At 53.2% G+C, this 23,045-nt stretch overlaps 1 protein-coding gene across 2 annotated transcripts in view; it reads left to right on the top strand.

Moving 5' to 3' along the window:
• Positions 1-443: 443 nt before the first annotated feature.
• Positions 444-23,045, top strand: part of PAK6 (p21 (RAC1) activated kinase 6) — a 35,587-nt gene continuing 12,985 nt past the window's right edge. Inside the window, exons 1-2 of one of the 2 annotated variants that reach the window (XM_042989169.1) lie at positions 444-528; positions 11,614-11,731. The gene's annotated coding sequence lies outside the window, so the exon portion shown is untranslated. Of the gene's footprint in view, positions 529-11,007; positions 11,044-11,613; positions 11,732-23,045 lie in introns of those variants that run through there. The other variant, XM_042989168.1, reaches the window with a different exon arrangement.

Below are 23,045 nucleotides of genomic sequence, written 5' to 3'. Positions count from 1 at the left end.
GCCAGGGGGTCAGACAGCACACTGGCTGCCCCCTCTTGGGACAGCCCCGGGTCCTAAGGAGACAGCCTCCTATCAAGAAATTCTGTCACTCGACCACACGGCGCCAGTTAGCACCGATGGGTGTGCTCTGCTGAGCCCATAGGGACCGGCCAGGACATGGCTTCCCTGCACTCAGGACCCAGCTGGGGGCCACCCGCGGCCCAGGCCAGACCCCCACAGAGCATGCTCCGGTGTGTCAGGCAGAGGGGTGTGGGCCACCTCCCCCCCCCTCCCCCATACAGCTGGCAGCCTCACGGGCACACCGGTGAGTAAGCTGCCAGAGGGAGGAGGCTGTGTGCCCACAGAGGCAGGACGACACCATCCAGGAGCCTTCAGGAGAAGCGGCTAGGCAAGAAAAGCGCTGAGGTTTTCTTCTTCTTTTCCTTTTTCTCTTTTTTTGCCTGAAGGGAGTGCCGCTTCCCGGGCTCCAGACAAGCACCAGCCTGCAGTGAGGAGCTTGAGGCCCAGCGGCCCCGAAGAGCGGCCACGGTAAGGTCCCTGCTGCCGCTGTGGGTTCGGGCTTCCCGGGCGGGGCTGGGGAGCCCAAGTGTCGGGCTGCCCACCACCTGGGACAGGGGCGGCAGCTGCCGGCTGCTAGGATCGGTAGCCCCGCGCCCCAGCGGACCTGCCGCTCCCTTTCCAGACTGATTTTGAAACAGCCCGGCGCAAGCTGATTTCCTATGGCTTCCTGGCCATAGGAAGAGACGCTTGTTTCTGCTGTTTCTGCCTTTACCTCCCCCTCTTGCTGGGCCGAGCTAGTGTGGTGCCACCAGGATGGCCCTCGGGAAGGCCCCTCTCACCCCACCACACCTGGGACACTCTGCTCACCTGTTCGGCCCACAAGTATTTATGGAGTATCGCTGGGACCCAGCTCCCAGTCACGCCCTTCTGCAGAGCTTGACCTGGCAGAGATGCTGACTCTGAAACTTTGGAGTCAGGTCAGGTTCAGGGGGCTGCCTGGCTGAGCACCATGGCTTCTCACAGGCCTCAGGCTCCCTGCCTCTGCTGCCGGGTTAATGACCTGGTTGGCTCCCGGGGGTCAGGCCCAGTGCGCTTGGGGTTTAAAGTGCTAGGGCCCCACCAAGAAGCAAGGCTAATACCGCATATGCAGCTTCTTCTTTCCCTGGTGTCACGCACCGAGGTTGGAGGGACCTGCTTGCGGTCTTCCCCTAAGCCGGTTCTGGTGGGAACTGATTAGGGCCGCCGGACTCGGCCCCCACAGAAGTGCATCTGGCTCAGAATAAGGCCTTTGGGCCAAGCAAGGGGTCCCCTCTGCAGCCTAGGAGTGGCAAGCCTGGGAACCGTGCTGGCAAGGGTGTCTAGTCAGCAAGGCATTGGAACTTAGGGGCAAAGCTTCTGGAAGCACCTGATTGGGGTGGAAAACTCCATGCACCCTGATAATGGCCGCAAGGTGGGAGTGTGGGGGCTCCATAGACCTTCCAGTCCCCCAAAGACGGACTGATTCTTGGTGAGCTGACCTCTCTGGGATGTGCCAGGTACAGGGAAGGTGCAGGCAGGTCTGAGGTCTCTAGCCACAGCAAAGCCCACTCAGCACAATTCCCAAGGATGACCAAGAATGCCCTCTGTCCTAGAGGAGCACATGGGACTAGAGTTGGGATGAACCCAGAAGAGTCTCCCATTCCATTAATCCCCATACCTGGCTCCAGTAGGAAGAAAACGGCCCAGCTGAGGGGGTATTGCCTCCTTACAAAAGGTGACTCCAAGCCTAGGGGTCTCGAATGTATGCAGAGCTGAGCAGCAGCCAGTACCCAGAGGCTGTGGAGTGCCAAACAGCAGGCTGGCAGAGTGGCAGCTGGCTGGGCTAGGAGGGAGCAGAGGATAAAGGTGAGGGCGTAGGAAGCAGGAGAGGCAGCCTGGGTTTTAGGCTCAGGAAGGGCTCTGGGGGGCTGGCTTTCTTAAACCTGCCCACCTGTATGGGAGGGCGGGGCAGGGAGAAGGTGGAGACTCTGAGGGACTGTGTTCTGTATGCAAACAGTCCCAGAGATGCCTGTAACGCACTGTTTCCTGGGTGCAGAAGGTAGAGGGGACTTGTGGGAAACTGTCTTGTGGCCCGAAGCAGAGCCCTCCCCATAGGATTTTCTCCACACAGTAAGTGGGAAGGCCCAGGATTCGGGAGCAGTTCCCGACGTGGGCAGTACTGCAAACCTCATAAACAGGCATTCTGCCGCCTGCCCCTCAAAGAGGTAGGCTAGCCAACAGGTTGGAAGGGAGCATGGAAAATGGAAGCTTTAGAAGCAGAAAGAGCTCTCAACTTCCTGAAGCCCAGCTGGCCCTGCTGCCCGAGGTGAGCAGACTGACTGGAAGCTGTCTGTCCCCTTCTGAGCTCTGCCTCAGGGCCCTCTCGGGGCTAAGGTGAGATGTGGGGGATGTGAGATAAAGGGGAATTTGTCTTTTCTTGGCCAGATGCGGGCTCCAGGCAACACTTGGTGATGGCGCTTGGCACCTGGTTCTGGCTCACTGGCTTGCAGGCAGGGAACAGGACTGCCTGACTACAAAACGCCACGGGTGGTGGGGACAGGGTGCAGGGGAAAGTGCTGACAAATGAAGGACCAGGCCTTTGCCTTGGGGAGCTTATAGCTCTTCCCCGTGAGTGGAAAGGGCAGCTGAGTCTGGGGGCCACCCCACCAGAAAGCAGCTGAGCTACAGATCAGCCATGATCAGCAACAGGTGGCAGCATCCTCTTGCCCACCCTGGGCCCCAGACTCATTGCTGAAGCTGTCGGCCGGACCCATCCAGTCCAGAACATTTATAAACTTAGACCGATGCTGGGAGATGGTTCTCAACATAGAGCTTAACAAAGATGGACAAAGACAGATTAGCTGAGAAAGTGGAGCAAAAGAAGAAGCCGCTTGAACAGTAACGGGCAGAGGACGCACGCTCAAGGAGAAACACAAGTGCAAGAAGAGGGAGAAGGCTGGAAAGAAATGCGGTGCCACTCCAGTTTTTCCCAAATAGCAAATTGTCTGCCACTGAGTTTCTCTAAGGAATGACTGGAGTCTGTCGTTCAAGGAAACCTGAGTTTCCTTCTCCATCTGAGATCTAGTTTCAGGCCTCGAGGACTTAAAACAGGCTCTAGACAGTGAAGGAACCAAGAGGCCTGGTCCCACTTCTCTCTGCGCCTGAAATTTTGTCACGTGTTGGCCCCGATTCCTTGAAGGACTGTATACTCATGAGCCCCATCTGAAAGCACAAACTCAGAGGGGCTTCATGCAGGGGGCCAGACCAGATACCCCAGGGGACTTCTTGATCACTCTGGCAAATGACTTAGAAATGCCCAGGCACCATAAGGTTCAGACTCAGAGACTTTTTGCTTTTTCTGCCAAAGTTCTATGGATTTAGGAAAGTTAATCCGGGTTCTTTCACCTGAAAGAACAAGGTAAAACCAAAGCACAGCATACTTTCATATGCTGGGGGGAAATCAGCATGCAAAAAAGGGTTCCCCCATAACTGCATGGAGCCACATTAGCCCCAGCAAAGGGACACTCATGCTGGCCAGCATTTTCTATAAAACCTCATTGTAACACATCAGTCAGTCCAGAGACCCATGTCTTTACAGAGGGAGGACGATGACCTTTTTTGTACATCTGTGGGTTTTCTGTGGCGACCATCCCCCCTCAGAAGTGCTCCCTCAGTCAGCAAACACTAGCATCTTTCTGCTTGGCTCTGGTTTGCCCGTGTCAAAGCACTCAGGCCCCTGCGCCTCTGGCTAACAGGATGGCGGCTGATGTGTGTTCTCTTGCACACTCAGGCTGCTCAGGATGTGGAGAGGGGGGCCTCTGGGTGCTCAGAGAAGCAGGTCCAGAAAGGTCTGGTCAGCTAGTGAGTTGTTCTGATCTCTGGTACCAGTGCAGCAGGGGCCTAGCCCGCTTCACCTCAGGGCAAATAGCTACCAGCCGGTCACCTTTACTCAAGGCCTCCTGCTGTCTGCCTGCATGTCCTAGCTCCTGAAGGCTGCAGCAGCAGCAGCAGCAGCAGCAGCAGCAGAGTTAGAACTGGGAGGACTGGTTCTCTGGTTCAGCTTCCTGGCCTGGAGCCTTCGGCCTCCATTTTCTTTCTTTTAGCTTCAAATGAGGAATTGCACAAGAAGGCACAGAGGGTGGAGGGAGCCAGGGGGCCATTTATTCCACAGCCTCATGTGCTTCCAGAGTGCAGTCTGGGGTCAGGGGGGTGGGATGCAGAGGAGGAAAGGACTGCTCCCAAAAGGAGATGGCCATCTTAGATTGCTAGAGCACATTCAAGCCAAAAGGAGTCCCTAAGAATGTCTGATCAAGCCCCATAATATTATAGAGGAAGGCAGAGACCCAGAGAAGGAAAGTGGGTCCCGAGATTACATAGCTAACTGATGGCAGAGCCTTGGTTTCAGGCTTTGAGGGTCCCCACTTCCCAGCTCAGGACTCTCTTCACTGCCCAGACTGCCTTTCTATCTGCAGTAACATCAAAGGTGACCCTGCAGGCAAGGGCAGACAAAAGCTGCAGAGGCTTGAGGAGACAGCCTGGCCCGAAACACTAGGAGGCCAGAAGGGGCCTGATGCTCCTGTGTGCCTCCTGCCCTAACAGGGGACTGGCCCTGCCACACACACACACACACACACACACACACACACACACCACCTGGGCTGCCCTGCTCCTGCAGCTTATTCAACAGGCAGCCCCAGCTCAGCCCATGCTCACTCATCAGCACCCCCCAAGGAGAGGCTTTGCCCCTCCCCCGCAGCCTCCCCTCCTGGACACTCTACGATAAACAGATCCAGCTAATTCATAAATGGATTGACTCAAGTTCTCCTTGTCCCAGGAAGCATTTTACATTTGAACCATAAGGCTGGCAGTGTCTTAAGCCAAGGAAGAAAGGAATGATGAATGTGTCTAGGAATGAGAGATTCTGGGGCAGAAGTCAGGAAAACACAGGAGACCCTTTACTTCCAGTACTTACTTTTCACCAGCATATCCTATGACCACAGGCAGGAAATTAAATGTCCAATGGCCACCATCACAGGTCAGATCCCAGAAGCAAGAGGCCTGTTGCCTGTCATCTGTCACCCTGTTACCAGGCCACAGCTGGACTTCTCTTTTCCACTATAGTGGGTCTTGCTGGAAGGTGGTGTGTCTGGGATCCAGAAAGGTGGAGAAAGTTGGGGTCTCATACCCTGGAGAGGGACAAAGCCAGGACTGGGGGCAAGAATGCAAGGCCAGGAGCGGGCATGCATGCAGAGCTCCTGTGGAGGAAAGGATGGGCAGACAGGAGGAGCTGCCCCCACATAGTCCATCATCCCGGTAAAGGCGGTTATGGCAGCCACTAGTGAGGACATGCCAGTGCACACCAGGACCCCGCCATGTAAGTGTTCACATAAAGTTCCCATGGGCCACCATCCCTGTGGTAATCAAGGTGTGGGCCAGAGATTAAGGAAGGAAAGACCCTGAGAAGGGATGGCAGTAGCCGCCTGGGCCCCTCCAGGCCCCTCTAAACACAGTCCAGCCCAGTCAAGCGGCAGTTAGATAGGCCACGCCTTCTAACCCTGACCCAGGGCGGATGCAGAAGGCAGCGTTCTAAGAGCACTGCAGCTGGATGGCCAGTGCTGCCAAGAGGTCACACAGCCCAGAATGTGCGGCCTTTGTGCACTTAGAGTGAAGGTGTTGCACCCAGAGGGTTGTGGATGGGGCTTGAGCAACCAACATCATGTTTCCTCAGACTCTTCCCTTCCTGGGGCTCTGGCCTGTGCTCTTACCCAGTCAGGCACAAGCCTTCTCCTCCCTCCCCCCCCCACCCCCCCGCCCCTGACTTTCCTGAAAGTCAGGCCCTGGGATCTAGGACATGGGTGCCGGTCATGGCCATGCCCCAGCCTCAGACCAGGGATGACTGCTACAGGCTGAGCGGAGAGAGGAAAGACAATGAAGGGTTTCCATTCAAGCAGCTTCCAGCTGTTAGTTCTGGCAGCAAAAATGCCAGCCGGAGAGCTGAACTGCCAGCAACAGACATTTGGATGGAACTTTGGAGCCCATTAGGAGCAAGGGCTGCAAAGTGATCATAGTGAGAAGATATTAAATGAATTCATCATGTCTCTAAAGTGAGTCCTTGGCATCTAGGTGGCTCTTTCTGTTTCCAGCCCTGCCCAGAGTAGCTCATGCCCCCATGTAACTGGCAAGGCAGCCACAGCCTGCTGTGTCCCTGCTTGAGCCCCTTGAGGTGGGTGGACAGTGGCCTCTGCATCTGGTGGCTTGCTCACATGACCAGGCCCCTTGGGCACTGCCAGGCAAGTTCAGCCTCCAGTGTCAGTTTGCGTTTGGGGTGGACAGGCCTATGTACTCCCATTGGCATAGGAAACCTAGTACAGATGCAGAATCTGAGAGAAAGGCAGGCAGAGAGAGGCTGGAGGCCTCTGGCTGTGGTGGTTTCCCTCTGCTAAGGTTCAGGATGGCACAAGGACACATCTGCCCAGCAGCTGGGCAAACACCTAATTGGGCCCAGACAGTGCTGCCACCTAGGGCTAGGGTTTTCTCTCTTGGATATATAGTAGATAGACCTATTAGGTTGATGTAGTAGCAAGTTCTCCTGGAGGATCCCTGGGATTCAGCCCCTTTGGCACCAAAACTGGGCTCTCGTGCTCCCTGTGGCAGCTGGGTACATACATGGAACGGGGGAGGGAAGTGTCCACCTTGCTCCCTTTAGCAGCTACGAGGGCTGTGGGTCAACAACCTCTCGCCCTGACCGGGGGATGCAGGTCCTCGGGACTCTGGTTCCCCAATGCTCTGGACCTCATCATTCCATCACCTTCCCAAGACAGACGGACACTGTCTCCCCTGTTCTACACATCAAGAAACCGAGACTGAGGCATGCTGGAAGCCTAGAGAGGCAGAGGACGCCAATCCTGCAAGAATCCATGGTCCCTTCGGAGGGGCCGTCTCCCTCTCCAGCCTAGCAGCCCCAAGGGCTCGGCAATGTCAGCTCCCTCCATTCACGCTCCCAGACCCCCCCTAGGGCATTTGCACCTGCCTCCTGGCCCCATCAGCAGAAACACGTGGGCAGTCCCATCAGGTGAGGGGCACTGGCCCAGGCCATCCCACAAGCAGGAAGGGACAGGGGTTGAGCACCCTGGAAGAGACGGAGAGGAAGGGGTCTTTTCCCAAGTGTGCCTCTCTCCTAGGGCTGACTGCAGGGCGAGTGCGCAGCCACCCCTCCTGGAGCCCAGGCTCCAGGAGCTCCTCCAGCCAAGTAGCAAGCAGGCACGCCGGCACCTGCTGCCCCAGCGGTGCTGCACGTGGGCCTAATAGCACCAGGCCTCGTCCAGGTCTGCGAAGGACAGATGGCTTGATGTTAGGACTTCAGGCAGTGTGCTGGTTCATGACTGGAGAAACCTAGCACCTTGCTCCTAGCAGGGGACTCAGTGATAGGGTGAGTGAGGTGAGTGAGGGAAACTGAAGCCCCCTCCGCCCCACACGCCCAGTGCCATGTGGGGGTCCTCATGCTCTGATCAGAAATGGTGCAGGGATATTCCCCACATACGCTCTGTGTCACATGACTGGCCCTTGCTGGGTGGTGGTCAGGGCTGGCACAAGGAGGCAAACGTTCCCCCACCAACTGTTCACTGACACTTGACCCCACATAGTCAAGTCACATCAGACAGTCCTTGGAACTAGGGACCTCTGGGCAACGCAGATAAGAGAATGGGCTAGGGGCAGATGCACTTGGGTTGAAATTTTGGTTCTACGCTCAGTCACTACAAGACCTTGAGCAAGTTCCTTCACCACTCTGAGCCTGTTTCCTTGTGTGTAAAGTGAGAATATAATAGTATAGTACTTCTGTGCTGGGCGGTTGTAAAGACTTGAGTGAGATAGTATGTGGGAATGGCTTAGCATGGGGCTAGCCCAATGGAAGCATTCACTAATTGGCAGGCATTTTATTTCTATTATTAGAGGAGGGCAGATTCACCTAGAGAAACGAGCCCTGGAAGGAATAAGTGAGCTTGTCAGCAATTCTTGATCCCCAGGAAGCTTCTCGAGTCACAGAGAGAAAGGTGCAGGGGAAGGATAATGTGTTTTTGTTTCTAAACCACAAATAGATCCGTATCTTTCCTTTCTGGCCCTAACCTGGGCTCTCAGCCCTGGCAGTAGGTGCTCAGATGTTACAACAGGCCCCACAGGCTGAGAGCTAGCTAGCTGGGAAACACTCACCCAGCCCAGTGTGCCCACCCCGATGCCCTCTCAGACAGTACTGCTTGGCCAAAGCCCCAGAGCTGGTGAGGCTCCAGCAGCATCGCCCAGGGTGAAATGTCAGCTTTCAGTGTCCCTGGCCAGAGCTCCTGCCCCATTTGTAGAATGGCAGCACATGGACAAGCAGAAGGCCTATGTCAGCCACCAGGGCTCTTCAAATAAGGGTGTGCCTGGTCCCTTTCTCTGTGCTCAGCACTGCAACCTGGGAACAGGGCCAGAGGGAGGCACATGGACGCTGGAGGAGACACTGTCCCCCAGAGTGTTCCTGCCACTGCCTGGGCGAGGCTGAGTCAGGCGTGGATCAGAAGAGGATGGGGTGGGGATGGGGGTACTCACATACCAGAATTGACCACTCAGGATCCATTCTGCACATACCAGTTGTCCCAATTTGCAAATGGTCATTGAACCCAGTGCAGCAGACCCACCTGTAGATGTGACTCGAAGTGCAGAAACTTGGGGTTGGGATGGGTCCAAGAGGTCTTGTCTAGTATCCAGGATAGGAACCTTTTCTCTAGCATATCTGATGGATAGTTATCTCGGTTCTTGCATACCTACAGTGATGGGGCATGCATTGCCTCCTATGTCAGTTATATTTGGGAGTCTCCACCCTCCTCCAGCTCCAAACCCCATCTCTGCTCCCAAAGGGCGCCAGGGTTCCCTAGACTCACTCCTAAAGGGTGAGGATGGGACTTGACTAGTAGCCTTTCTGCGACACCCACGCTTGGATTCAAACCAAATCAAATACCAGTTCAATTCTGATAATATTCTAATGCCCACACTTTATTGTAGCTCAACAGTTCAAACTGCTTGGGGCTCTGGTTTGGGTATAGAAGTTATTTGTATTAAAAGAAAATTCACGTGCGCATTTGTGAGTCAGGAAAAAATCTCTTAGGGTGTTGATTCTAGGTTCAACAACGCAGCGCAGTTCATTCTAGCTTGGTTCACCGTTCATTTCAAATCCCCTACAACCACTTCCCCGAACCCTCCCACCCAGCACACCCTGCTTCCAGTAGCCAGCAGTCAGCCAGTGCTCCTACATCGCTAGGTACTTAATCTGTGGGGAAAGCCATACGTGTGTGTCAGCTGCCCCTGCCCTGCCACATGGCCCCATCAGCCTAGGCTCAGCAGGCAGCTTCCTGGAGGGGGAGGGCCACAGGAGATCAGGGGTTGGCTCATGAGGTCAGGCCTCAGTGTTACCCTGTCAGAGGAAAGAGAAAGAATCCACTTGGGAAAGACACAGAGAGGAGGAGGGAAGACAGAAGGTAAGGAGAGGAGCAGAGTGCATGGAGGAGGGCAGCGGGGGTACCAGCCATTAGCTGCCCAGCTTCTGCACCACTAACCCAGGGCTCACAGGGACAGCATCTCCGCAGGCACCACCATTATGCTTCCTCCCCCCCACCCCCCGGGAGGGGGGGCTGTAGTGTAGCCAGACAGAGTGCAGGTGTTTGGGGCTGGCAAATTCCCACTAGCCACCTTAGCTTGATTTGGCAGGAGGCTATAGTAAACCATGCATAAACAATAGAGCCTACGTGTAAATGCTTTATCTATAAATTGCACTGATATATCTAAAGAAATCAGTGAACAAAAATGATTCATGGCAATAGGACCTCGATTAATAACAAAAGTTTGAGGCACCCAACAATGACAATAATCCCAGCACTGTCCTCAGTCCCACTCTGTGACACTGGTAGTCACCCAGCCACTGCTTGGGGGCAGCCATTTAGGGTCTAGATATACCGAATTTCCAAGCCAGAATGCCCTCAGCATTCAGTCAGATACAGCCCTCTCTGGGGGCCCAAGTCTAGAACAGCAAGTCCCTTGTGTAGGGAAGTGACAGGCACACGACCCCTGCCCCTCACCCACAACAAACATACCCTCTAATTCAAAAGAAGCAGGGTAAAGGGCAAGCAGGAGTGAGCCATTCCCAATGGCCATCATGCTCCTAGGCCAGGGAACTGCTGGGGACTGCTGCTGACAGCCAGGGGAGGCCGGCTCTGTAACCAGGCCCATTCTCTGGGAGGGCAGGGCTCCTGGAAGCTCTCTTTTTCCCAGAGGTCCCCTACTGGGGAATCCTGAGGCCACAGGTTCTCAGAACTGAGCAGGTTCTGACAAGGGAATTGGAATCTATTTAAATCCTGGCTTTCCTGCCTGCTCAAGAGAACTACCCCAAAATAGTCTCAGGGCCTTGTCCAGATGGGACTGACAGGCCAAAATGCCAGATTTTAGGCCTCCAGCTGAGGCTCCCCAGGGTGTGTAGGTGGGTGCACTCAGCCCCCTGCACCTCTGAATATCCGGGAGGAGTCGGCAAGGCGGCCTCCAGATGTGCATCTGCAATGCAAAATAATGAGCTAATTGCACAGCGAGACGCTCAGCGGATAATCCAGGTCAGGCCTCTGCGCGGCCGTCCAGGGGGCCATGGGGCCACCGGCAGGTCGCAGCGGGCCCGACCGAGATCAGGACCCCGAGGCGAAGTACCGGCCGGAGCCGGGGCAGAGCGCTTAGAGGAAAAGGCTAGAGAAGGGGGACGCCCCTCGGGCAGACAGGGGCTCCTGGCCGCGGCCCCGGCACCCTTCGCCGACTTTTCCCGGGCTTTGTGTTCGCCTTGTCCTACCTGAGGCCACACCCTGAAATCAAACTCGCGGCCAGGTGAAGCCGGCGCTGCACAAACAAGTAAGTGCGGCCTGTCTTCATCGTTCTAGGCGCCGAGGTCCCTCCCGCGGAGGGCGGGCCCGGCTCCCGCGGCCGCTTCGAGCTCTCCAGGGACTTCCCGCTCGGCAGGTGGGTGCCCCGGCCACCCCGAGAGGCTGGCGACCCCTCCCCGGGCTGGGGCCGGGACGCGCGGACAGGTCTCCCCGCCCGCACGGCCCCCTTTCCCCGCGCTTTCATTCCCCAAAGTTCAGGGCTGGCCGGCGCCCTGTGCGCGCAGGAGCGGCCGTGGGGAGGGCGCTGCGCGGAGGGGCCCTGAGCGCCAGGACCGAGAGCTGGCGCAGCTGGGAGCGCGACCGACCTCCGCGTGTGCGCCGGCGCTTCCGGCCTGGCTGCCGCGGCTGCTGAGGCGCGGGGCTGGGGGATTCGCGTCCCGGAGGGCACCCCACTCCCGCCCAGGAGGTGGGGCCGGTGACCGCGCCGGCTCGGAGCGCGGTGGGAACAGGGGCCTGACGCGGTGCTGCGCCCACTGCCCCTCCTCCCCGTGCTCTGCGTGGGGAGCCCGCCACCTCCCCTTGTACCTGAGATGGTGGCTCGGTCGGGAGGCAGGCCTGGGGCGGTTCCGAATTCTGGCCAGTCGCAACATCCGTGGAGACATGTACTACATATTTCACGATGAATTTCTGATCTGTTTCCACCCAGGCCTCGGACTGCGGGCCAGGGAGGGTCCTCAGTCTTCCCTCTCCTCGGTGCCTGAGAGCTCTGCCCACTGAAGGGTGAGGAGTCAGGAGGAAGAGCAGGGGAGGAAGGCAGCCAGGAGGTGAGTGAGGAACCTTCAGCCCTGGTAGGGTGTCCGGCAGCCTTCTCAAGACCTCCTTGAGAGACAGGCTGGAAGGGTCAGTGGGCAGGCAGGTGTCCCCCCTGGGATGGCCCATTCTTGGTACTGTCAGGCAGGGGCAGTGGCCCTTTCTAGGTGCCATTTCTCAGTCCTTAATGAATGTGCATTGCTACTTACACCAGCCCAGCCCACATGCCCCACCTGCCCCTGACCCAGCCTCTGCTGTCACCCGGTGTGATGCCTGTCTGGGGCAAGTCAGTGTCACCACTGTGAGCTTGGGAAAGAGGCTCCCAAACAGGAAGGGCAGTAGCAGGCCCCGTGTCTGTGCTGAGCACGCCAGGAGGCAGCTCCAGGCAGAGGTCCTGTTTGGCCAATCCCAGCCGCTAGCTCATTCCCCAGATCTCTGCTAAAATCCATCCAGCTTCTCTCACAATGGGTGAGTGGCACCCTATCTGGGATGTAGACGCTGCTAGGAACACCAAGGGCTAAGACATAAAGAGCTTCCGGGGTGTGGGCTGTGTTTTCTGTGTCTTGCCCTATTCTGGTGTGTTTTTTGGCTCCCCTGACTTGTTTTTCTAGGTAGGGGAAGAGAGGGAGGTCAGGTCTATGTCTGCCCTCGGGTCTTTTGGAACTGAGCAGCATATACTATCATACTGCAAGTTCTCCTCAGGCCATACATAGGACAGTAGCTGAGAACACATTTGGAACCAGAAAGAGCTGGGTTCGAATTCTGGCTTGGCCTTTTATTCCCTAAGCAAGTTGTTTTACTTCTCTCTAAACTTTATATGAAACAGAGCAGTCGTGCCTTCCTCATAAGACAGTTGTGAGAAGCCACAGTGATAAAGAATAAATGTAGACCACCCCCAGCAGTGAGCCACCTCCCAGCCTCCAGTATTACTTTGGAAATGTTAAACTACCTGAACCCTCCCCTCTTGGAGAACTTGGAGAACGGTCTGGTTCTGTGTCAGGAGCTTGTGAAGGGCTTAGAGCAAGCCATGAGAGTAAAGTAAAAGTAGATGGTCCATACAGGGCAGGTAGTGAGGTGGCCTAGGGAAGGGGCCATTTCTGGAAGAGGGTCCAGCTTTGGAGACAGAGATAGCAGTATGTTCTGTACATGTCACAGGTACTCACATGTCCATGGGTGCCCCTGGACACACTGTTGACACAGGGCTGCCTAGGACAGAGGGGGCCTCTGCCCTCAGCGGCTGTGTGATCTGGGGCAGGTCATTTGACTTTTCTGGGCACCAAGCATGTTAGAAGAGCTTGGAGTCAGAGACATGGGGTTTGAATACCAGCTCTGCCACTTACCATCTCGGACAGTCTTACTCTCTGAGCCTCAGTTTCTTCACCTGTAAAACAAAGCTCATAATATCTACCCTGTAGGTCATGACCATTAAATGCACTAATAAAAAGCACCTAGAACAGGGTCTGACACGTGCTAGGCACTTTACACCTGCACGTGTGTAGTATATTCCAGAAAGCTTTCTGCCTTCCTCTCCCAGCCACCTTCCATCTTTAAGATGCACCCAGTAAAGCAGGTGTGAGCCATCTCACAGTAATGTGAGTGTAAAATGAAGAGAACAAGACAGAGACATAGAAAGTTAAGGGCTGTAAAACATAAGTCTTTTTGTGTGATTAGGGGCCTTAATCCTGTGACTAGGGGACTCTAGAGGTTCTTCTGGCTAGGCCCCAAGGACTCTGTGATGAGGGCTCAGGCCCCTGCATGTGGAGGCTGCTGAGAAGCTGGAATACTGATAGAGATGCCTGGCCTGCAGCCCTCCCCGGAAGGCCATTCTTCACTCTTCCCTTGGAGATAACCCCATGCCCAGGAAAGCCCAGTGCTGTGGATTCTAAGTACACTGAACATAGGTCAGAGGGCTGCTCTGGCTTGAGCCGCTGCTGGACTGCAACAGAGATGCTGGCCCCCGAGGCGGGCCTGAGTCAATATTGACCTTCCTGGCTGGCCAGCCTGGCTCTTCGGCCTCTCATTCAGTTGGAGTATTGACACAAGAGGTTGAATGAGATTTATTATCATATTCTTTTCAAGAACAGCTCCTGTATCTCTCCCCTGGGGATTCACTGGGACCTGTAGTGTGGGAATGGTGACAAGAGCAGGGAGTCCAGACATTTTGGCTTGTGTGCATAGTGCCCTCTGCCCTGCATTCTCAGCTTCTCTCTGGATCTGTCCAGTGGGACAGCAAAACCTCAGGGGACTGCTCAGCATCCTGGGGACACTGTGCTTCGAGCAGTGGTGGTTAGGGGCACAGCCTGGGTCTAGGGCCCACCCATCCTGCAGGTGACAGCTGGGCAGAAGTACAAATGGAATTCTTTCCAGCCCCTTCCCCCTAGTGAAACTTCGGGGGGCCAGGAAATGGTGCTGGGATGCCACCTCTCCTGACTCACATTATGTGACGAGGGGCAGATGGCAGGCCCAGACCCCTTCTAGAGGCTGAGGGAGGATAGAGATCAGCTTCATAGAAAGAATGAGCAGCAAGGGGACAGAAGGACAGAGGGCAGGGGCCTCGGGAAGGAGGAAGAGCCCTCATCACCGAATGTATTCAAACAGGGCACAAGAGCAGGTACAGACACCTCCCTGTCAGGAATGCCGAGTGACTGAAAGTTGGCCAGGGATGGAGGGGAGGCCAGACTCCTCGAGAAAGTCCCACAGCACGTGCATCACCATCTCTTCTGTTGCGCAGTGAAGATCAGGGTGGGGTAGCCTGATGTGTAGCCACATCTCTTCGGAAAAGCAAGCCACACTGCATGAGACTGAGCATCTTGTTTTATTCACCATGGTCCCTAGAACCCGGAGCAGAGTCAATGCACAGTAAATGAATTTATTGAATCAATGAATGAATAACATAATTTTATATCTAAATGAACTCCAGAAGGTAAGTTTTGAGAAAAATATTCCTGGCCAGTAAGAATCCTTCAGTGAAAGGCTGGCTTCTGTCCATGGTCTTCTCAATCAGGGGGCCAGTGAGGCCTGTCATTCTTCACAGAAAGATGTGTGGGATGACAGTTCCCAAAGAGTGTTATAAAGAGGGCGGACAACCCATTGACAAATCTCTGGGTGGAAGGGCCCAGCCCTGGGGGTGACACGGTCCTTTGAAGGGCAGTCTGTGACTGGATGGTGGCAGTAGTGGGGGTACCTTTCTAAGTGCTGTAGAACGCAGGGGGCTTACCTCTATGTCGGCGCCATGATTCTACAATAGTTCCTTTCCCAAGGCCTCATGAATGGGCCTGAGAATGACACAGGGTGTTGTGCTCCTGCCTGCAGCAGTGTTCACATCAGGTCGGATAGACACAAGTCTCCCCTTCTTTGCTGCTCTCCTTGGGCAAATGACTTAATCTCCGTAACATGGGTTTCCTCATCTGCATAATGGGTACAGTAATAGTCCTGCCTTATATAAAGGCTTGTGGTAAGGAGATCCTGTCTGTGACATGATCAGCCCCGAGCCTGGTGCTTACAGTCCGCACTCCCTGAGTGATGACTGACTGAGTGGGTATTTACTAAAAATACCTAAAATTGCTCCTTGAGTTGCAGCAGGTACTGTTTCTCTCCTCACCGTACCTGGAGTAGTGAGCTGGCAGAGGTGAATGAGTCCACTCCCTGGTCACCACCAGAAATGCTACAGCCTAAGAAGGAGGAGAGCAGGCCAAGGTCACATGAAGGAACTTAGGAACCCCACGCTCTGGGGCCACGCCGAGCCGGCACTCAGCTCTGATAAGCAGACACTGAGCCTCCCTCAGCGGAAGCCCACGTGTCTCTCCACTCTGGCTCACTAGCACTTGGAGTGGGGCCCAGAGTGCAGCTGCCTTCTCATTTCCCCGTTGCCCATGAAGGGGAATCCCACCAGCCTCATTCCTTTTAAAAAAAATTTTTAATGTTTATTATTTTTGAGGGAGACAGAGAGAGAGAGAGAGACAGAGCGTGAGCGGGGGAGGGGGAGAAAGAGAGGAGGCACAGAATCCGAGGCAGGCTCCAGGCTCTGAGCTGTCAGCCCAATGCAGGGCTCGAACCCACAAGCCGTGAGATCATGATCTGAGCTGAAGTCGGACACTTAACCGACTAAGCCATCCAGGCGCCCCTCCACCCGCCTTATTCCTAAGAATTTACCAATATCTCAGGACTGACAACACCCAGCCAAATCCTGCCCCCTTCAGAGTCACTGCAAACTCCTTTGGACTCACTTTCTGGAAGCCACCTTCCAAGTCTGCTCTCATTTTTGTGGATTCCTTCAGTAGGCTACAAGTCCTTCCCTTGAGAGGGATTTGATGTGTGGAAACAGCCAAAACCCACTCAAAGCTGGCTGCGGAAGGTGACTGTGTTGGACACACCCTCACCACTAGCGAAACAGCTCGGTGGGCCTGGCCCTCCCCGCTGGCAGATGGATGTCTTAGAGAAGCAGTTTGTGAGTGTCACCCACCCACTGCAGCTGTCCTGCTTGTCCCCACTGTGGACTCTAGACCAGCCTAGCCACAGTGCCTGGCTCTGGGGGGTCCACCACCCAAACCCCTTCTAGTCATGGAACAGTAGCATCAGCCACAAAGCTCTGCCCAGCACTCCTTGAGCCGAGCCTGCAGGTTGCCTAGCTTTAGGCTGAGACCCTATGCTGGAAAGAATACACTCCGGCTGCTTCTGTAGCTCTTCTCATGTATGCCAGGCCCTGATATACCAGCCATCACCATGAGCTCTTTGGAGCGTTTTACCCACCCCTTGTAGGGCAAAACCAAAACCTGGTTCCAAATGAAGTAAGGGTCAGCCTGCAAGTCAGGACGGCCCTAATCCCCTCTGGCTTCTGACTCACAGATCAGCCCAGGATAAAAAACCTAGCAATCTTGATGGAGGGAGCTGGCCCTGGCTGCCCCCCTTCTCCATACTCCCATGAGTTTACTCGGGCTGCTCGACCCCATGCCTATTCATAGACACCCTCAGGAAAGAGACTAAAACAGCCCAACTCCCTTAGGTCAGGCATGGTGGACAGAGCAGGGGCTTTGGAACCAAATGTAGGTTCAGACCCCAACTCAGTTATTTCCTGATTTTATCCCGTTGGGCAAGTTATGTAGCCTCTCTAGAGTTATGTAGCCTCATCTAGAGTTGTGGGTAATAATGATAATTCCTACCTCCCTCCGGTTGTAGTGAGAATTAAGTGAATTGATCCTTGGAAAGAGCCTAGCACATTTCCTTTCTGGCTCCTGCTCCTCTGACAGAACAGTCATACCATACCCGTCAGTGACGCTGGGCCTGTGGCTCCCTGAACTCTCCCACCAGCTCCACCCTCGGGTTTACTGGGTGTGGCAGCATTTCCTCCAGAAAGCCTCTGCCAGGAACTGACAGGCTTCCCATCTGCCAGAGTCTGGCTGGAGGAAACAGCCTCAGCAGGAGCTGTGCCTGGAGAGCTTCCTTCTCAAACTGGTTTGGGCAGGGTTCTTTGCTCCTGGTGCTGGGCATCCCCCTCTGGTCCAGTCAGGGGCCAGCCAGCCAGCAGGTGATGTCTGCAGACATTCAGAAAAGGAGAGTTCCAGGGGTGCCTGGGTAGCTCAGTTAGTTAAGCATCCAACTCTTAATTTTGGCTCAGGTCATGATCTCACCGTTCATGGGTTTGAGCCCCTCATCAGACTCTGCGCTGACAGTGGGGAACCTGCTTGGGATTCTCTGTCTCCTTTTCTCTCTGCCCCTCCCCAGCTCATGCACGCATGCACTCGCTTGCGTGCTCTCTCTCTCTCTCTCTCTCTCTCTCTTAAAAATAAATAAATAAACGTTTAAAAAAGAAGAAGAAGAGGAAAGTTCAAAGCATTCCTCAATCACAAGGATGGATCCCAGCCTAGAAAAGAACCCTCAGCCTCTCCCTCCCCTGTATGGGGATGAGGTGTCAGACAGGAGGCGCTGGGTCAGCGAAGGCCACCCTGAGCCTGAACTGGTGCTCTGCTTCTGCCCAGTTGCCCTTCAGAGTGTCAGGTCCAGGGGGTTTCCATTGGGTTAGGCAGGAGGAAAGGCAGGGGCTGGCTCTCAGAGGAAGAATCCTCCTCCTCCCTTGTTCCCCCTCCCTCCTCAGGAGTATCTTCTTTGAGGAAAGCCCCTCTGCTGGGTGAATGGAGTGTGGATGCACAGAGGTGGAGATACTGGGATGGCAACTTTAAAGGCTGGCATGGGCTGATTTACCACTGCGGCCTCATGGTTGAGGCAGCAACCACCTTCCTTCAGCCCCTGGGCCCTTGGTCTTGGGTCAGAAGGTAGGAAACTGGGGTAGTAAATGGAGATCTAGAAATGGCCAGTCGAGGCCCCTGTCTGGGCAGGTGATGTGCTCCAACGACACAGGCCCTGCGGAGAGATGCAGGATGTCTTTGTCTCAGGTGTTTCCACACCCAGTGACCTGGCAACATTGGACACTTGAGTGGATGAGTACGTCTCTTAGAAACTCAGTTCTCATGATCACTCTTTAAACATGTTTTGTTTTCTTTAGAAGGAGATCTCGGAAAGGATCCCCTACTCCTAACCTTTGCCATCAAGAATTAGGCTTTGGACAAAGGAAACCTTGGTAGTTCCGTTTGTCTCTGGGACCCATGGGTGTGAAGGTTTTGGCCCCAGCAGACCAGCGGCTCCAGGAGAGCCCACCAAACTTGGGACCCATGCAGTCACCCACACTGGACCTGGGGCAGGCAATGGCCTGTCTGTGGGTTTCCCCTTCTCCCATCCCCCCATCACCGCCTCCAGCTTATTATTTTACCTTTCACATCTAGATCTGATTCATTTCAGGATATGACATGAATTAATTTTTTTTTTCCATATGGATATCTAATTGCTACAGCTACGTTTATTGAAAAGATCATCTGTTCTCTACCATATTGCAATGTCACCTTTGTCATAAATTAAGTGACCTTATATGACTGGATCTATTTCTGGATTCTCTCTTCTGTTCCATTGGGCTATTTGTCAATCCTTGTGCCAGTTCCACACTATATCAATTTTTGTACTATTATAATAAATCCTTGATATATAGTAGGGTAATCCTTCAACCTTGTTCTTCAAGATTATCTTTAGTATTCCTGATTCTTTGTTTCTCTGTACATTGTTGTTTTTTTTTTTTTAATTGGCTTTTTTTTAGAGTTTATTTCTTTTGAGAGAGAGAGAGCATGAGAAGGAGAGGGGCAGAGAAAGGAGAGAGAATCCCAAGCAGGCTCCACACTGTCAGCACAGAGCCTGACGGCTCGAACTCACAAACCGTGAGATCATGACCTGAGCTGAAATCAAGAGTCGGACTCCCAAACGACTGAGCCACCCAGGTGCCCCAAAGCCTGTTTTTCTCCTTTTGTTTGTTTGTTTGTTTGTTTGTTTGTTTGTTTTTAGAGAGAGAGAGAGACTGTGTGAGTTGGGGAGGGGGAAAGTGGTGGGGGGAGAGAGAGAGAGAGACTGTGAGAGAGAGAGAGAGAAGGAGAGAATCTTAAGCAGGCTCCATGCTCAGTACAGAGCTGGACACAGGGCTCAATCCCAGGACGCTGGGGTCATGACCTGAGTCAAAATCAAGAGTTGGACGCTCAACTGACTAAGCCACCCAGGTGCCCCCTTATGTTTCCTTGTACATTTTGTAATCAGTTTGTCAATTTCGACCAAAAGAAATATGTTGGGATGTTGACTGTGATTGAAACAAATTTGTAAGTTAATTCAGAAATAATTGGTATCTTTGTATCAATGAGTCTTCCAATCTGTGAACATTCTTTAATATCTTTAATAATGTTTTATACTTCTCAATGTAGGGACCTTGCACATATTTGATTAGACTTATTCCTAGGTATTTGACATTTTTAATGTAAAATGGTAAATGGTATCTGAGGGATTGTTTCCATGGTAACGCTTCTGATAGCAAATGACAAGGCTTTTTTTTTCCCTCCTGAGGCCATTTCTCCAACTTTTGGACACCAACTGGGTATTCAACAATTCAATTCAATTCTGACACTACCTGGAGTCCGCATAGACCCCACAGGCTCAGTCCCACAAACCCCCCCGCCCCTCCCCCCACACACACTGCAGATGCCAGTTGTGAGTCTTGGGCCACAGGTCAGGCTTGACCAACTGGCTATAGTTGAGTGTTCCCATGAGCCCCTTCTCAGGTTCTATAATTTACTAAAATGGCTCATGGAACTCAGGGAGGCACTTTACTTACTATTACTCATTCTTATAAAAGATAAAACCTTTGGGCGCCTGGGTGGCTCAGTCAGTTAGGTATCTGACTTCACCTCAGATCATGATCTCCCTGTCACGTGTTCGAGCCCCATGTCGGGCTCTCTGCTGACAGCTCAGAGCCTGGAGCCTGCTTTGGATTCTGTGTTTCCCCTCTGCCCCTCCCCTGCTTGCACTCTCTCTCTCTCTCTCTCTCTCTCTCTCTCTTAAAAACAAATAAACATTAAAAAAAATTTTTTTTAACTTAAAAAAGATACAACCCAGGCACAGCTGAAGGAAAGAGATACATAGGGCCAGGTATGGGGCAGGACCGAGCTTCTTCCACGCCCTCTGGGTGCTTCACCCTCCCAGAACCTTGACGGGTGCGCCAACACGGAAGCTCCCTGCTTCCTGTCATTTAAGGGTTCTTATGGAGGCCTCACTGCACAGGTATGCTTGATCAAATCATTGGCCATTGATGAGTAACTCAATCTCCAGCCCCTCTCCTTCCCCAGAGGTGAGGCAGGGCTGAAAGATTCTTTCCATTTGGGATCCCAAGGGTTTGGGGAGTTGTGTGCCAGGAACAGGAAACTAAAATCAAATATCTATTTCCCATTGTACCCCAGAATCTTTAAAATTTTATTTCCAGGGCACCTGGATAGCTCAGTCAGTTAAGCATCTGACTTGGGCTCACTGTTGGCTCTGCTGTCAGTGCCGAGCCCGCTTCAGATGCTCTGTCCCCCTCTCTCTGTGCCCCTCCCCTGCTTGTACTATCTCTCAAAAATAAACATTAAAAAAAATTTTTTTTATATGTACATGGAGCTGACCCCATGTACACATTTAAAATTTTATTTTCTATTTGTTTGTTGTTGGTATGAAGAAATACAACTGATTTTTTTATATTGACCTTAAATTCACCTAATTCCAACAGTTTGTATGTAGTCCTTTCTCGATTTTCTATGTAAACAAATCATGTTGTCCCAGATAGTGTTAGTCTCACCACACTTGGGATGAGTCTTAACAGCCTCTCTTTAGGTGGGGGTTTCCCACTAGCTCAGTGATTGGCTTTGATTATTTTATTTTATTTGGACATGATGGCCTGATTACAACAGCCATTTTCTTTCTTTCTTTTTTTAACTGTTTATTTTATTTTTGAGACAAAGAGAGGGGAGGGGCAAACAGAGGTGGGGTGGGGGGACAGAGGATCTGAAGAGGGCTCTGTGCTGACAGCAGTGAGCCTGATGTAGGGCTCAAACTCATGAACTGTGAGATCATGACCTGAGCTGAAGTTGGATGCGTAACCGACTGAGCCACCCAGGTGCCCCTGGCTCTGATTTCTGACTCTCTTCCCTCCTCCTCTAAATCCTGAGTTCAGTTCATTGCTTCCAGCTGCTCCCCACACCCACCACCACAACTATGGGTCCTGGGACTCTGTGGTGTCCTTTTTCCTCCAGCCTTTCCTGCTGCCCCTGGGAAAAATTTGTTCCCAGGAGGGGACCCAGGAGGGGGATACTAGAGCCATTTACTATTTGCTAAAGATGCTGTCCTTGTGCATTCCTACAGAATGCACTCAGGTGGGGCTGCGGAACTGGGGAGAGGGATGTTCTGGGGATAAAAGTATTAGCTGGCTCTTCTTCAGTTCTAGGGTGCATCCCTACATCTGCATTTAAGTTCACATAGTGAGACAGGAAGGTGGAACCATCAGTGAAGCTAATCTAGGGACAAAGGGTCTGTCTGTGAGGCTGTAAGGACAGAACTGTTGAATAAAGACTCTGGGGGCCAAAGGCTGAGGGGCAAGAGGATGTTTTACCAAACCTCAAGTGTCTATATAATGGAGAGGTGATGAGGTGCCCAGACCCTCAAAATTAGGTGTGGTCCTTTGACCAATGAATCTGTGAAGAAAGATATTGGACATCTTTTCTGGATTTGTATCTGCTCATATCCCAGTATCTGCAGGGCCCTGAGTTCAGAGACAGAGATTCACAGAGAGGTAACATGGCAAAAGAAGTAGCCCCTGTTCACTGGGATGTCTGGTCACTTAAGCCTCCCGAAGCCCCCCCCCCCCCCCCCCCATGAGGCAGCCTTTATTAACCCTGTTTTGTAAACGAAGAGCCCTGGGACACAAATCATTTGGATAGCTTGCTCAAAGCCTCCTCAAATTAGTGGGAGACTCCCTACAATTCACCTGCAACTCAACAGGTCTATTTCATTCCAAAGGCCTTGGTCCTTGGGGGTCCCGCACATGTGGCTTTGTCTAGAGGGAGTATTAGGTAAGCTCCCAACATTAAGGTCCCATAAGTTGCTGACACTCCAAGAGGTGTGACATAGATTAACTCACATGTGGTGAGTTCCTCGTGGGAAAGCTGTGGCTATTCAAGCCTCCTTGCCTTTCTGAGTGGGTGCCAGCTGCCTCCCAGATCCGTGACCTCCTCCAGAGCCTGCTAAAGTGACTAGGAAAGTGCTATTTCCGGAACAGGAGCCAAAAGAGAATGCCATGGCTCTGTATCCCAAATCTTTGGGGGGAGGGGTTGTTTGTTTTATATACAAGAACTTATGTTTACTGCTAACAAAAACAAAACCAAACAATACCAAAAAAGAGAGCTAGGGGAAGAGAGAAAATGGTCAGAAGCACAACACCAAATCTCTGGATAGATGAGTGATCCAAGCATTCATTTCAAGAAACAAACATGTCTGTTTCTTGAAACTTAGAAGTGGACTTTCCAGGTGACATTAGAGCCCATTCAGTGTACTTGGCCCCAACAAAGAAAAAATTAAAACAAAAACAACCCCAAAACCCCACATTGAGCTGTTTTGAGCCACTTCAGGTACGAAAGTATTCAAATGAGCCATCCTGCCCAGTCTCCCTGAAGGCAGGCTGGGGTCATCACTATACCCTGGGTTTCCAGGCTCCCCATCTCAAGTCTGAGTGCCCATGTCCCTGGTAGCTGTTGACATTGCTCACAGGGCCTTAGGCAAAGCCCAGATTAGCAAGGAGAAGAATGGAGGTTTGGCTACAAGTGATGTTTTGCACAGAGTCCTGAGACTCAAGGGGAAAGGTCCAAGCCGGGGGGGGGGGGGGGGAGTGCTTTCTTCCCTGGGGAGACCTACCCCTAGTACAGTTGTCCTCACCCACAC

This window comes from Panthera tigris, chromosome B3 (assembly GCF_018350195.1).
Source record: "Panthera tigris isolate Pti1 chromosome B3, P.tigris_Pti1_mat1.1, whole genome shotgun sequence".
Taxonomy (NCBI): domain Eukaryota; kingdom Metazoa; phylum Chordata; class Mammalia; order Carnivora; family Felidae; genus Panthera; species Panthera tigris.
The sequence above is the reverse complement of the archived record's forward strand: the minus strand, read 5'-3'. Positions and strand labels throughout refer to the sequence as shown.